Here is a 17,312-nt window from a genome sequence, read left to right as displayed (position 1 = left end):
TGGTCCCAAAAATGTGTCAAAAGTGTCCGAAGTGTCCGCCATAATGTCGCAGTACCGAAAAAAAATCGTTGGTCGCCGCCATTACTAGTAAAAAAAAATATTACTAAAAATGGCATAAAACTACCCCCTATTTTGTAAACGCTATAACTTTTGCGCAAACCAATCAATAAACGCTTATTGCGATTTTTTTTTTTTAGAAAAATATGTAGAAGAATACGTATCGTACTAAACTGTGGAAATTTTTTTTTTTTATATAAATATTTTTGGGGGATATTTATTATGGTAAAAAGTAAAAAATATTCATTTTTTTCAAAATTGTCGCTCTATTTTTGTTTATAGCGCAAAAACTAAAAACCGCAGAGGTGATCAAATACCACCAAAAGAAAGCTCTATTTGTGGGAAAAAAAGGACGCCAATTTTGTTTGGGAGCCACGTCGCACGACCGCGCAATTGTCAGTTAAAGCAACGCGGTGCCGAATCGCAAAAAGTGCTCTGGTCTTTGACCAGCAATATGGTCCGGGGCTTAAGTGGTTAATAAAGCTTTAACAACGCTGGAAGCTGATTGGTTTCGATGTAGAGCTGCATAAGATTTTGCCCCCTCCAGTTTTAGTAAATCAAACCTATTGCATACAAAATGTATTATTCGTATACAATAACTATCACTATTCAATATATAATTTGTATTTTTATTATCATCAATATTATTTTATAATTATATTATAATATTATATTCTATAAAATATAATTTAATCAGTGGATACATCGTCTCTTATGTGTTTCACAAAGCACAGCCTGCTGCGTTTCTAAAAGAATGGAATTTACTTAAAACAAGCAGCAAAAAATAATGGAATAATCACCTAGCATCACAAGGCCGCCAATTGTTTTTTTTTTTTTTTAGCTATTCTATATATTCATCACTTTATGTTTGTTTTCTGCATCATCCTAAGCAAAAAGATTTTCTGTGATAAACCACAGTGACCTCATTCAGGAATGTTGGTTGGTGTACACATCCCTGTCCTTCGCAAGCTAGTCAGATGTACTTGTAATGTTCAGAAGGTGGGAGGGGTCAACCCCTGACCCCGAGTGAGCAATTATAGGTCAGGAAATTAGTGTATATCCTTGTTAGTCACACGTATGTCTGTCGGACTTTTCTCTTTGTGTCATGGAAAATGCTGATTTTCTGTCTGTGGACTTAAAATGAGCAAATGTTGTCTGGAAGGCTTAAATATGGACTGTAAAGGCTTAAACATGGACACATGACTTGATAAAACAGCCTTCATGGTAAAAAATCTGCCAGCTGCCGTTTAATATCCTGGAGTTATACTTGTGAAAATAGGATTCACCAGGAACTTATCACGATAATGAGACGTGAGAGCCGACGTGTGTGGCTGGTTGGTGGGTCAGCCCCCAAAATAACATGGGAGTTGAAGGCAATGAAAGTGGCCAGTTTATGAGCTGAAACAATTATGGGACTCGTGTCTGAAGGAAGAACTCTCTGGGGTCTATTTATAAAGGTCGTCAAATAATTGCGTTGTGTGTCAGTGCACTTTGTCCAGTTTTTCCACTGATTTTAGCCTGCTTTTTCCCCAGAAAACAAAAAGTTTTGCTGTTGAAGAACAGTATAAAAACAAGTCAGAAAGACCACCACAATGGACACCACTGTTGGCTTTTTACAGATCTGACCCAGTTGGGTCCTTTTCAATTACTTTCTGCATGACCACTTAAGCCGGCCATACGGTTGTAAATTTTCTATCAAGGATTTGCACACAAATTCTCATCAGTACATGATGACTTGACGAATGTCATATGAAAGTACTTCAAAATGTAATTTGATTTAAAAAATATTTTTTTAGAATAAATGGAATTTCACAAACGAAAACTACATTGACTGTTAGAAATTCTTTCGATTTTTTTTTTTGTCCTGCTCTTTCAAATGTTCTCATTATTGAGGTTAAAAATAAACATTGATTTGAGCCATTACCAATCAGAAAATCAAACAAATTTTCCTGAAACTAAGGGCCAGATTCACGTAGAATCGCGGCGGCGTAACGTATCGTAGATACGTTACACCGCCGCAATTTTTCATCGCGAGTGCCTGATTCACAAAGCACTTGCTATGAAAACTACGCCCGCAGCCTCCGGCGCAAGGCGGGCCAATTCAAATGGGCGTGTGCCATTTAAATTAGGCGCGCTCCCGCGCCGGACCGACTGCGCATGCTCCATTTCGCAATTCCCGTCGTGCTTTGCGCGCCGTGACGTCATTTTTTCGAACGGCGACGCGCATAGCGTAATTCCGTATTCCCGGACGGCTTACGCAAACGATCCTTGAGCATGCATTATCTACAATAACTGATGTATTCATGATCAATATTTTTCTTTTCCCCTTTTTTGACATTATTTACCAAAATGTATTGATATATAAATGATTGTTTTCAACAGTCATTTAATTATATGTCTTGTTGTTTTTTCTTTTGATATTTAGCATTGTATGTCTGAAAGCTCCTGAAGAAACTCGTCGGAGTGAAACATGTACAGCTGACTTAAACAATGCTTCGTCTTGATATCACGTATTTAATCGAGATGTATTTCAAATTTATCGTATTTATGGCATATTAATTATTTGTGTAATAAATTATATTTTCTAATTTTATAATCAAATTTTGTCTGATTATCTATTTGCACCGTTCAAAAGCCCCGGGGTCCTTTTGGTTACCCCCTTTTTCCCCCCCCCCTTCTCATTTTTTCTTATCATTGGGGTGAGGTGCCTGTGACTACTGTGATACTTGTCCACAAAACGTATTCTTACGCAAACGACGTTATTTTTTAAATTTCGACGCGGGAACGACGGCCATACTTTAACATCGGCTGTGTAAAGTTAAGGCACCCAAAATGGGAAACTAGACTAGCGGCGACGTAGCGAACGCGAAAAACCGGCTACGGCGGCCGCGGTAATGCATCCTAAGATCCGACAGTGTAAAACAATTACACCTGTCGGATCTTAGGGATATCTATGCGTAACTGATTCTATGAATCAGTCGCATAGATAATAACAGAGATACGACGGCGTATCAGGAGATACGCCGTCGTATCTCTTTTGTGAATCTGGCCCTAAGTTTGCAAATTATTCTAGTTCTTGGCGAACTTTACTTACCCTAAAGCCCCGTACACCTGGCCGAAAATCGGTTGAAATCAGCCGGTACAGTAGATACTGGCCGACATTCGGCCCATGTGTATGGGTCCTAGTTTGACAGAAGCCGATTGGCTTCTGTTGAATGAGCTTGCTGGAAAACCAGCAGCTGATCGGCATCTGATCAGCACTCGCTGACCGGTGCGTTCCGGCGGGGCGGCAATCCCTGTCAGAACACATTAGCTCAGTGGGGAGATCGCTGTACTAAAATCGCATTGATTCAGTTAAAAAAATAATAATGCATCGATAGTACAGCGATCTCTTCGAGTGCATCCTCAGTTTTGTTTCATTCAGTCCAGCTTGGTACTGTGTGTACCAGGCTTTACAATTGGTTGAACGCCATTTTCTACGGCGGCTTTTCAAGAGTACGGAAAAATTCTACTGCCACATGGCTAAATTACATTCTTCCTCACTCCTTACCCAATTGCCCCCCTATAGTTTTCAGCCAAGGAAGCTGCCATCTTTGCCTCTGTTTAATCTACAACTGCCATGATGCTGTACATGTGATCAGTTAGAACATTGGGTGGTTTGACAGTTTGGTTGAGAGCACAACCAATGGGAGTGTTACATTTCTGGCAAGTGCCGGATATGGATGGGTTTACTTCCGCTTTAAGTTCTTCTACTCCAAGTCCATCTTTTCACATCTTCATTTCATTTGTTCTATACATTTTCCACTTCTACTTCACTTTTCTTTATGGCTTGTAGCCCTAGTTCACACCGGTACGATTTGTCATGCAATTTGACAGGTCCAAATCACATGACAAGTCACACCCCATTGCCAGCAATGGTACCGTTCAAATTGCCGCAACTCAAGTTCCTCACTACTTTTTTCTGCTTTCATTGCAACTTGCATAGACTTGTGTTAAACAAAGTTGCAAGCCGCAATGAAATCAGAGGTGCAAATCGCACAGATCTGCAGCTTTGAAATCATGCTGAATTTCAAAGCTGCACTTGTGTGAACCAGGGCCTAGACTCCCCAAGGTCAGAATAAAACGGCACAGCAGGAGGATTCCCTAAAGCTGGCCATAGACGGAACGATTTTATTTTCTTCAACTACGGTTTCAGGAAAGAAAATTGCTTGATTCCCCCATTAACACTGTCAATGTTGATGGGGGAATCCCTCCTGCGCAGCTGTTGTGTTCTTCCAGCGGGGAGGGGGGGGCAAGGGAAAGCTGTCCACGCTGGGAGAACACAGTGATTATTGCTAGCAGCATTAAGAGCCACTAGCAACATTCACATGACCCACACTGATCTACCTATCCATTACACTGACCTACCTGACACATACTGACACACACTCATATGCACTGACCTACCTGATCATTACACATCAGACTTCAGGTTACCTCCTCCTGCAGCTATGCCGTAGTGTGCGGCGCATCCATCCCAGTAGACAGAGAGACCCTAGCCCAAGCGCCAAGCAGGGATCTCATATTGCTCAACGTGGCCGCATTTTAATTCCCGCCTTCTGGAGCCTGCAGCGCCTATGATATACGTCACACGCCCTGTGGTCCCAGTATTGGACTAGTGAGACGTCCATCATCTGCGATGTAGGCTCCAGAAGGCGGGACCTGCTATGTCACTCAGCTTTGCTCGGAGACAGATTGGTCCCTGCTCGGGCTCGGGGCTGATAATAGAAATGTGAATGCCCGAGACCCAGGGATTTTTGGGGGCCCATTCAGTGATCCAGCCCTCCTCAGCCCCCCACCCCGACGCCACTGCTGAGGGGGCACTGATGCGACGCGTGACCGTGTGGCCCCTGTGGGGGAGAGGCATAAGGCTACTGCCTAATTTGCCTAATTAGAGAGCCGCATCTGATCACTAGGTATGAAAGATAGTCTGATCCCCTCCGCATTTACATCTGTGGGTGCCGAACTGTCATTAACAGTCCAGGGATTTGAAATTCCCACTCTTCTCCCATTTCCTTGTGCATCACTTTAGGGATGGATCAGAGCAATTCTAAACAGCGTCCATAGTGCGTCCATAGTGGGCGCAGGAGCGCCGTCCCCTCTCTCCCCTGCGCCGTCACTCAAGTCAACAATACATAGATTCATGTGCAGCGCCTGGTTACCTCAAAGTACCAGTGCTATTTCAATTTAGAGAGAGATCAGAGTGTAGTTAAACTCTGATCTGGTTAAACTGTTCAAATTGGGTCTCTGTCTCAGCTTGCCTGTTCTGTGGGCCCATTCTGTTGTGCTGGAGTGTTCTTCCCACCCCAGTGCAGTAGATGGCAGCAGTGGAGTCATGGTTTGGGTGCTCTTTCCCAGCAGCCAATCAGGAGGGTTGAGCCTCGCTGTGCATGCTGAGGGAGGGTATTTATGGGGCAGACGCCGTTAGTTCTGGGTCCTTCTTCAAGTGCGGCATCCACCTTTAGGGTGTCTGCACCACGGCGCCCCAGCGTTTCAGAGCACAGTGGCGACAGTTGATGGGCACAGTGGCGACAATTGATGGCACGGCACAGTGGCTGCATTTGAACGGCATGACACAGTGGCTGCGTTTGATGGCATTGCACCTTGGCTGCGTTTGATGGCATTGCACAGTGGCTGCGTTTGATGGCATGGCACAGTGGCTGCATTTCATGGCACAGTGGCGACAATTGATGACACAGTGGCGACAATTGATGGCACAGTAGCGACAATTGATGGCACAGTGGCGACAATTGCTGGCATGGCACAGTGGCGACAATTGCTGGCACAGTGGCGACAATTGATGGGCACAGTGGCGACATTTGATGGGCACAGTGGCGACATTTGATGGGCACAGTGACTGCGTTTGATGGGCACAGTGAGGCTGCAATTGATTTTTTTTTTTCATTTGTTTGCGCCCCCCCAAAGATTTTGAGCGCCAACTGCCACTGATTCTGAATGGTCAGCACTGGCTCAGAGCATTGCTCTGATCTGTCCTGCTAGCCCTGCAGAAAAAAAAAAGGAATAGCGGGTATTTCAAATCCCTGGACAACTACACCAGCTGTGTGGGTAAGGACAGCTTGGCATCCATGAAGGTAAGTACTGTGGGGACCAGGGAGGAGGGTGTATGGTGAACCAACCTTTAAAGGAGGCATGTCTGAAGCATCTCCTGTATACAAGCTTGCATTCTTAAACTGCCTTGGAGATATACATGTGCCTTGTTAAACTTTGAATGAACAATAATGGATTGTTATAACTGCTGATTACTTGCTACATAAAAGAAGAGGAGAGGTTTGGCCACCTGTTCCTTTTAAATATCGGCCTCTTGGTTAACCTTGTCCACAAGCTATAGGGTTTAACACACAGAACACTCTATGTAAAGCCAGGGTGAATCACCACCAGCATCATATGTTCATATGCAAAAAATTTCAGATTTGGCTACAGCGTGATTTTAAATGTCCCTTGACTGGAACTTAGCATAACAAAGTATTGCCCAACAGAATATCCTCAGAATCATATTACCTCCGATGGATCAAGCCTGGCCGGGGGAAACACCTGCTATTTGGATTTTCACAAGCTTTACAAACAGCGGTTAAATAAATGACTATGGCAAATGGAAATCAGCATTCATTTCATGGCATGGTAACTGCAGGTTCGCTTACAATAGTAACAATGTGGCAACTAATTGCAACATAAAAACCTGTTAGAGCGGTGTGGCTGTTTGTCGTAGCCAGCGAAACAACATAAAATCCGCATTCTTCATAGTTAACAACCATTGTGGCTCTCCCTGGTGGTTTCTCTGAAACTCAAAGCCAAGAGACGAAAAAGAAGTAACTTTAAATGAAAGTGCAAACTATAGCATTCACAAACGTGCAAAGGAAAATATAACTAAAAAAACTATGCAAAAAAAAAGGGTATCCGATATTTATATCAGTGTGACAAGTCTTCTTTTAGATGATGTTTTGGGCTAAAGGTGACCTTAAAGGATCACTAAAGGGAAAAAAAAATTGCTGAAATGACTGTTTACAGGGTATAGAGACATAATAGTTAACTGATTCCTTTTAAAAACGATTAAAAATAGATAAAAATCAATCATATAATGTGCCTCTTAGATGCAAAAACGAAACTGAAAGTAGTTTAGTCTTTGCATGTTATTTTATGCCTCTGTGCTGGACAGTGCCATAGAGAGTCATGGCTAGGAAAGCGAAACTAAACTCTCCCATGACTTTTTTCATATGGAGCCAGACAACCAGGAAGTGTCCAGAACAGAGGAGTTTTACAGCAACATCAGAGCAAAAACGAGCAATGAGGACATGAAACCAGGACTGCAGTAAGGTAAAGGAAGCTATTTAGCTAAAAAAAAAAAAATCCTTTAGTGATCCTTTAATTATTGTTCTATGTAATACTAGATAGACAGTTGGCTTTGTAGGAAAATACTGATTATATCACCTACTTAAAGCGGGGGTTCACCCTTAGAGGGCACTTTTTCCCCTTAGATTCCTGCTCGTTTTCTCTAGGGGAATCGGCTATTTGTTTTAAAATATGTGCAGTACTTACCCGTTTACGAGATGCATCCTCTCCGTCGCTTCCGGGTATGGGCTTCGGGAATGGGCGTTCCTTCTTGATTGACAGTCTTCCGAGAGGCTTCCGACGGTCGCATCCATCGCGTCACGATTTTCCGAAAGAAGCCGAACGTCGGTGCGCAGGCGCAGTATAGAGCCGCACCGACGTTCGGCTTCTTTCGGCTACGAGTGACGCGATGGATGCGACCGTCGGAAGCCTCTCGGAAGAATGTCAATCAAGAAGGAACGCCCGCTCCCGAAGACCCATACCCGGAAGCGACGGAAGAAGATGCATCTCGAAAACGGGTAAGTACTGCTCATATTTTAATACAAATAGCCGATTCCCCTAGACCGAACGAGCAGGAATCTAAGGGGAGAAAAAAAAAATTTAACAAATGGGTGAACTCCCGCTTTAAGATATATCTATGTTTATAGATCTTTAAATATTCCCATATTTGCTCATGGGGTTACTAAAGAAGAACTCTAGCAATAATTTCTGTAGATGCCAGCTGTCCTGGATTTGCAGAAACAGGCTGACATCTAAGTACCCTCTCCCATTGATGTTGTATCTTGGGAACACATCACCCTTTTAAAGCTTGATAGCTCGAAAATGGGTATTTCAGCCATGAGTGGATGGTTCCCACATAATTAGGAGAGGGACCGAAAGTGGGTGTAATCTGAGCAGGACCATCTGGAAAGTGAGCATGATCTAGACAGGACCACCTAGAAATCTGGGCAGGACCATCTGGAATGTGGGCATGATCTGGGTAGGACCACCTAAAAAGTATGCATGGTCTGGACAGGACCACCTAGAAAGTATGCATGGTCTGGACAGGACCACCTAGAAAGTACTCATGATCTGGGCAGGACCACATAGAAAGTGCATGATCTGGGCAGGACCACATAGGAAGTGGGTATGATGTGGGCAGTGTTGTGAGAAATGTTATACTGTATATATTAACCACTTAGCAAAGCAGGAACAAAGATTGTCTCTGGACAGCCGCACTCTGAACAAATTGTAGCCTTTTATTAAAAGAAGGACAGCACTACAAGTCACAGCAAAATAAAATAAAACCTGACTGTTGACGCGTTTCGCACTGAAACTAGTGCTTAGTCATAGATAAAAGCGTTTAGCTTTGACTAAGCACTAGTTTCAGTGCGAAACACATCAACAGTCAGGTTTTATTTTGCTGTGACTTGTAGTGTTGTCCTTCTTTTAATAAAAGGCTACAATTTGTTCAGAGTGCGGCTGTCCAGAGACAATCTTTGTTCCTGCTTTGCTAAATGCATTGCCTGCACCTGAGTTGTCTGCAACAGAGGATATTCATCTGGGTTCCCACCTGGAGCGGCTACTCCCTTTCCCCCCAAAATAACCACTTGCCGCCCACACTAAAGCAAAATGACGGCCATTGCACGGCTTGCCAGTTCTGGGAGGGCATCACATGACGTCCTCCTGTGATCATGGCGCGTGGGTGGCGCGCTCTGTGATTGCTGTGTTGCTAGGACACAGCTAAACAGATATAAGGTTAAAGGGCCAATCACAGCAGCCTTTTACCACATGATCAGCTGTGTCCAATTAAAGACAGCGTGAAGAGAGGAGAGCCGATAACCGGCTTGTGTAAAAGGGACATCTACTCTGATAATTAGGGGAATGCCTTGTTTACAAAGGCATTCCCTCGTTCTCCTCTTGCTGACCGCAATCGCGGGACTCCCGGGAACATCGAGTTCCCCTGACCCGCGACCACACTTCAGGGGCACGCGGCGGGCAGGCGTGCGCGTACCCGCTGGGCGGAAGATTCAAATGGACGTACCTATACGCCAATCTGCCTGCCCGTGCCATTCTGTAAATAGGAAATAGGCGTGCGGCGGTCGGCAAGTGGTTAAGTACCACCAGAAGAAGACTCTATTTGCGTGAAAAAAATATCATTAGGGTACAGTATTGCATGACCGTACAATTGTCAGTGTGACAGCGCCAAAAGGTGAAAATTGGCCTGGGCAGGAAGGGGGTAAAAGTGCCCAGTAGGCAAGTGGTTTATATAGATTAACTTTAACTCCAGTGTAGGTTCTCTGTGACTATTCAAATCCCAAACTTGAAACCTGAAGATCAGAAGCGTTATTCTTTGAAAGTGGTAAGTAATCACCTCCTGACTCCATTACAATGCCCCTTCATCATCTCCTAGACAATGTTCTAATGAAAAGTGATACAGGTCACAGCAGGACACCACCATGGCTTACGCCTGTGACATCACTGACCTTGCCTCTGGCTACAAATCCGCATATCTACTATTTCTGAAAAGAACATTCAGGTGTCAGTGTTCCACATGACTGTCAGACAATTATATAAGGAAAAACATTTATACTGATGAATATACTCAATGCACAGATCCTCCTTTATGAATGTGCAGAAAAACAAACTCTTGTTTTGCCCACAAGCAACCAATTAAAATCCAGCTGTTTTTTTTTTTCAGGTTTATCTAAAGTTGTTACCTATAACCAGGGATGGACTGGCCATCTGGACTACCGGGAGATTCCCGGTGGGCCGATGGCTCAGTGGGCCGGTCGGAGGTCCGTGGTGATCTATCCAGCTGGCGCCTGACGGGTAGATTTCGCCAGCATGCAGAGTAGTGCAGGAAGCGTGTGTAATATGTTCTCTCTCCTGTCACGGCAGTCACGCTGCTCCCCGGCGGCCCCTCCTCTCTTCTCGTCCATCCCCATTTGCTTGTGACATCATCTGGGATGAACGAGAAGAGAGGAGGGGCCGCCGAGGAGCAGCGTGAGTGACAGGAGAGAGAACATATTACACACGCTTCTTGCGCTACTCTGCATGCTGGCTGGTAAACGACGTGCCCTGTGCCCTAATGTGCTATGTGCCCCATGCCTGATATGCTATGCCTCAATGTGGTGTGCCCTGATGTGCTGTGATTGGCCCCGATGTGATGTGCCATGTACGTGTTGTGCCCTGATGTGCTGTATCCTGTACCCTGATGTGCTGAGCTCTGTACCCTGATGTGCTGAGCTCTGTACCCAGTGTCATCTTAAGAGCATTATAGGCCCCCGGGCAATACAGTGCACTGGGGCCCTGTCTACACAATCACGCACAAGAATTTACTGACAAAAATCATAACATTTACTGGCAGAACCACATATTTTACTGCCAGTGCAACAAAAGGTACCTAAAATTACAGTTTTAGGGCCGAACAATGCAAATGTCAGTATTTAAACTTCAAACATATACAGTAGTTAGTGCTATTACCAATGTGTTTAAGTTAAACAAAAGTAAAAAAAAAAAAAAAAAAATGTCCTCATGTCAATGAAGGTCAGGTTACTATAACCCAGCCAGCACAGAGTTTCCTCTTACATCAGAGTCTGCAGGATTCCCCCTTACAGTGAAAGGGAACTGTAAATCCCCCTTGTGTAAAGGGGAATGCTGCAGATCATGATCTAAGGAGGGAACTCTGATGTGGAGGGGGGCTCTGGTGACCAGAGACCACCTTATATCAGAGTCCACTGCTTTCTCTTTCCCACTTACATCAGGGTCCGCAGACTGAGTTCCCCCTTGCATTGAAAGGGGGAATCCTGCAGACTCTGATGTAAAGGGGAATTCTGATGTGGGGGGCACTCCACGGAAGGTGACCAGAGACCACCTTCCTTAGAGTAAATACACTAAGGTAAGGGGGGTCACTAATATAGGAGGGGGAACCTTAATATCAGTGCCCCCTTACATTTTTGCATTAACTCCCCCCTTACAGCAACCCCCCACACTCGTGGAGGATCGGATCTTCTCTGTGATTTCCGCAAACTGGGCATGGGCAGTTCTAACCCGTCACTCTCCACAACTTTTTACTGGAGTTGCTGGGCAGCCGGTGGGGCCCCCAGGCAAGCGGGGCCCCCTAGGCAAGCGGGGCCCCCGGGCAACTGCCCAGCGTGCCCAATGGAAAAGATGGCCCTGTCTGTACCCTGCCCTGAAGTGCTGTGATGGGCCCCGATGTGATGTGCCATGTACGTGTTGTGCCCTGATGTGCTGTATCCTGTACCCTGATGTGCTGAGCTCTGTACCCTGATAAGCTGAGCTCTGTACCCTGCCCTGAAGTGCTGTGATGGGCCCTGATGTGATGTGCCCTGTACGTGTTGTGCCCTGATGTGCTGTGCCCTGTACCCTGATGTGCTGAGCTCTGTACCCTGATGTGCGGAGCTCTGTACCCTGCCCTGAAGTGCTGTGATGGGCCCTGATGTGATGTGCCCTGTACGTGTTGTGCCCTGATGTGCCCTGTGCCCTGATGTGCTGTGCCCTGTACCCTGATGTGCTGAGCTCTGTACCCTGATGTGCTGAGCTCTGTACCGTGCCCTGATGTGCACTGTACCCTGATGTGTTGTGCCCTGGGCCAGTCTGGATGAAGTCCAGGGCCACATTTTTGTCCCAGTCCAGCCCTGCCTATAACACTGTCACAGCTGACCCAGATCACCATCAATCACTATGTACCCTGTCAGGGTGTGTTCATTAATGTCAAATATATTTTTCTGCATTTTGAATGCTGTTTTATGCCAACTTAAAGAGAAATTGCACCTGAATAGTAAAAGCAAAAATAAAGACACCATTAAAAATATATAGCGTAAAAATAGACATATGTAGCTAGATTCACGTACGGCGTCGTATCTTTATGCCGGCGTAGCGCATCCCATTTGCACTACGCCGACGTAACATTAGTGAGGCAAGTACTGTATTCACAAAGCACTTGCCTCCTAAGTTACGTTGGCGTAGCGCAAATGGCCCGGCGTAACCCCGCCTAATTCAAAATAGGCAGGTATGGGGCGTGTTGTATGGTAATAAGTCGTGACCCCATGTAAATGAGGGCCGTTTGTAAGGCGCATGCGCGCGCATGCTCAGAATCACGTCGGAAATACTCAATGCTTTCGACGTGAACGTCACCTACGCCCAGCCCCATTCACGTACGCTTACGCAAACGATGTAAAATACGACAGCTGTTCCGTCGTCCATACCTTCCATGGGCTGCGCCATCTTTTTGGTGGTTTATCTTTACGCCTGAAAAACGCCTTACGTAAACAGCGTATCGGGCGCAAGTACGTTCGTGAATCGGCGTATCTTGCTAATTTACATATTCTAGGCGTAAATCGACGTACACGCCCTTAGCGGCCAGTGTAAATATGCAGCTAAGATACGACGGCGTAGGAGACTTACGGCGGTCTATCTTAGCAACATTTAAGCGTATCTGATTTTGAGAATACGCTTAAAGATACAACGGCGCAGATTCGGACTTACGAGGGCGTATCTACTGATACGCCGTCGTAAGTCTTACTGAATCTGGCTAATGATGTCAAAAATAGATATACGTACAGTAGATAATTAACCTTTTTTGCTAGCGGACATGTTTTTTTTTTTTTTGCACTTATGTTAAAGTGGAACTAAACTGTATCTGAGCACCACAAACAGAAAACGTTGTTGCATTTATTTTAAATATTCAAAGCAAACTCCCCCATCCATCCATCCATCCATCCACATCTCCATGCTTTGATCTCTTGAGAAATCACTTTAAAAACCCCCCTAAAATTTCTAGCCGCGGCCAGTTAGCATAAGGGCAGATGATTCGTGTAGCATTTACTTCCTGGAAACCATCTGCCCTTAGCTCAGGCATAGAGGCAGGGGGGCGTACTTAGTTGAGAAAGCCCCTCCTTCCAAATAAAAAAAAATAAAAAAAGTCCATGAAGACTCCATGGGATGTATGATATCATTTTGGCCTAGGCTAGAAACCAGGAAGCAACTGAAGGAATGTAAAAAAAAAAAAGGTTAAAACAAGTAAATAAAATATAATTTCCTATCTATTTAGTAATGATGGCAGCATGAGGATTAAAAATAGTTTGTGTTAATTCAAAGAGTTTAGTTCCACTGTAATCTTTTCCTGAACGCCCTGCGCAAATATACTGCGGCAGGATGGCCGTTCTGTGCCAGTTCACGTACTAGGTATGTGATCTAGCACTTCTGGTTCTGGGGAGTGCATACCGAGGACCCACTCCCACTGTAATTGGACACAGCAGGAGCCAATCAGTGGGTCCAGTGGGCGCGATGTCCGGGGGGACCTGCCAATCGGGAGACAGGCAGAACGGCAACTTCCTATGTAAACAAGGCAGGCCACTGTTCTGTAACTAGCGAAGGCAGTGATCTCAGATCTATGCCTTCCCACAGTACATCCACCCCCCCCCCCCACACACACACAGTTAGAAAGCACTCCAGAAGGAACACAGTTAACCCTTTGATCGCCCCTGATGTTAACCCCTCCCCTGCCAGTGTCATTAGTACAGTGACAGTGCATATTTTTTTTAGCACTGATCACTGTAATAATGTCACTGGTCACTGTCACTAAAGATATATATATATATATATATATATATATATATATATATATATATATATAGAGGCCCAGATTCTTAGAGGAGATACAACGGCGTATCTCCAGATACGCCGTCGTATCTCTGCGTCCGGCCGGTCGTATCTATGCGCCTGATTCTTAGAACCAGTTATGCATAGATATCTGTTAGATCCAACATGCGTAAGTCTCTTACGCCGTCGGATCGTAACTGCATTTTTAAGCTGACCGCTAGGGGCGTGTATGCTGATTTACGCGGCAAAATCTGTAAATCAGCAAGATACGCGAATTCCCGAACGTACGCGCGGCCGACGCAGTAAATTTACGCCGTTTACGTTAGGCTTTTCCCGGCGTAAAGTTGCCCCTGCTATATGGTGGCGTAAGTGCGGCGTACCAATCTTAAGTATGGCCATCGCTCCCGCGACGAAATTTAAAAATGTTGCGTCGTTTGCGTAACTCGTCCGTGAATGGGGCTGGACGTAATTTACGTCCACGTCAAAACCAATACGTCCTTGCGGCGTATTAGGAACAATGCACACTGGGATATTTCCACGGACGGCGCATGCGCCGTTCGTGAAAAACGTCAATCACGTCGGGTCACAGAAGATTAACATAAAACACGCCCCCCCTGTCCCACATTTGAATTAGGCGGGCTTACGCCGGCCGATTTACGCTACGCCGCCGCAACTTACGGAGCAAGTGCTTTGAGAATACAGCACTTGCCCGTCTAAGTTGCGGTGGCGTAACATAAATCGGATACTTTACGCCGCCGCAAACATACGCGCTCCTAGGAGAATCTGGCCCACAGATTTTAACTTATAAACACCAAATGTCAGAAATAGGCTTAGTCATGAAAGGGTAAACACATTTAGAAGCCACTGAGCTCATCATAAATGACAGGAGAGAATACACTCTGCACGTGTGGCCCAAAAGAACAGGACAGTATTCCCATTCATGGCACTAGGGGGCGCTGGTCCTAACAGACTTTCCACCTCTACAATAACTTGGCATAGTACCATTGCTGGCTGCAGAGGATTGGAAGAAGCTTCTAAATGCAGTTGTAGATTTCATTGGGAGTCCTGGCTGGTAGGTTTAGCACGCTAGGCTGCTATAGAGTGCCCTATAGGGAGACATCAGGGGTCTAGTAGATCCTTAAAGCTAAAGTTTAGGTATGGATATTTCTACATAAATACAATTGTCCAGCTTGGATCAATATAATTATCTATATATTATACCTGTGGGGTCTCTACAGCAGCTGGAAATGACGGTAGTAGGCACCACTACTACAGTGATCACCACAATCTGCTGGATCCCGTGTACAGGCATCATTCAAAGAATGCTTTGCAGTTTCGCAATGAATGCAAAGTGCTGTCTGATAGGGCAAGGTGGAGATCATGACATCACCACGCCACCTCATCATGTCATAGAACACTTTGCAATTATTGAAAAAATGCAAAGTGTTCCCTGAATGGCGCCCATGCCGAGCAAGTGACTTCCTATGTTAGGAATAAAAAGCATTCCCTGATTGGACGAGGTGGAGAAGCAGGGTGCTTTTCTTTGCCTGAGCCCCATCTCGATCCAGCAATGTGCATAGGAGCAGCACCTCTCCCGGAGTCTCTGCCTCCTCATTGGCTCCCACTACTACCAAGCACAGCCAGTGAGCCAATGAGGAGGGGGCGGGGCCGGGCTGCACTCTGTGTCTAAATGGACAGAGCAGTGGCTCAGGTGCGAACCTGCTTGGGTGTCCCCATAGTAGGCGGCTTGCTATGGGGGCAAGAGGAGGGAGGGGCCGGGAGCAATGTCCCTCTTTCCTCCTCATTTGTCCCTCATTTTGGTCTGATCTATATAGATGTATATAAAATGCACTTTTTATCTTTCAAAAAGTTTTTTTTCCGTGCTAAACCTTTCATCCAAAATCTAAATTGCTGCATTTGTAATTTTTAAAAGCCAATATAAAGGGATAGTAGTCGTAAAAAAAAAAGTGGGTTAATTCTCCTTTATATGTTGTCCCTACCCCTATATTTTTCTTATTATAAATATTATTATTATTACTACTATTATTATTCTGTTGTCCCTTCCCCAGTAAAGCAGAGTATATCACTATTATTATTATATTATTATTGTCCCTATCCAAGTAAAGAATAGTGTCTTATTCCTATTTTTATTATTAGTGGTATTAATATTATATGGTGTCCATGTACCAGTAAAGCAGAGTATAGTATTATAAATATTATTATTATTACTGCTACTATTATTAAGTTGTCCCTATCCAAGTAAAGCATAGAATAATATTTCTACTATTGTTATTATTTTTTATATTAATAATATTGTTATTATTTTTATTTATTTTTTCCCTATCCCAGTAAAGCAGTGTAATGCATTTTTTTTATTAGTATTTTGTTGTATTTTGTTATTTTGTTGTCGTATAATGATATAGTAGGTCAGGGTATATTATGATATAGTGGGTATGATGGGGTCCTTGTCCCAGTGAAGTCATGTAGATGGATAGCAGAGGTCAGTCCGGTTTCGGGCTGTGATCAGTCAGGGGCCCCGGGTTGTGAAGTCAGGGCCGCCATCAGGAATTAAGGGGGCCCTTACACAGCTTCAGGCATGGGCCCACTGGGGGGGGGGGGGGGGGGGGGGGGGGAGTGCTGCTGTCTGAAATTGAGAAGCGGGGGGGGCCTTTACAAAAAAAAGAAATAAAGAAAAATATATATAAAAAAAGGGGGGTAGCCATCCGGGGCCCTGGGGACCTCTGGGCCCTTTAATAAAAAAAAAAAAGTATATAAACAAAAATAAAAAAATAAACATTTATATATATATATATATATATATATATATATATATATATATAAAAAAAAAGGGGGGGGGGGGTTTGCCACATGGGGCCCTGGGGACCTCCTGAGCCCTTTAATAAAAAATAAATATATATATATATATATATATATATATATATATATAAAATAATATAAAAAAACTTTATAAAAAAATACCCCTAAAAAAATAATTGCCCCTTTAATAAAAAATTCAATAAAACTATATTAGAAAAAATATATTTTTTTAATAAAAAATAAATAAAAAAAAAAGGGGGGTTGGCATTCGGGGCCCTGGGGGCCTTCGGACCCCTGGGGACCTCTAAAAAAAAAAAAAAAAATTGGCCCTTTTAATAAAGTAAAAATATATAAAAAAAAACATATATATATATTTTTTTTTTATAAAGAATAAAAAAAGGGGGTTGCCATCCGGGCCCCTGGGGTGGGATCAGTCAGGGGCCCCG

The sequence above is a fragment of the Rana temporaria genome, chromosome 7 (assembly GCF_905171775.1).
Source record: "Rana temporaria chromosome 7, aRanTem1.1, whole genome shotgun sequence".
In the NCBI taxonomy this organism is placed as follows: Eukaryota; Metazoa; Chordata; class Amphibia; order Anura; family Ranidae; genus Rana; species Rana temporaria.
Note: the sequence above shows the minus strand (reverse complement) of the source record.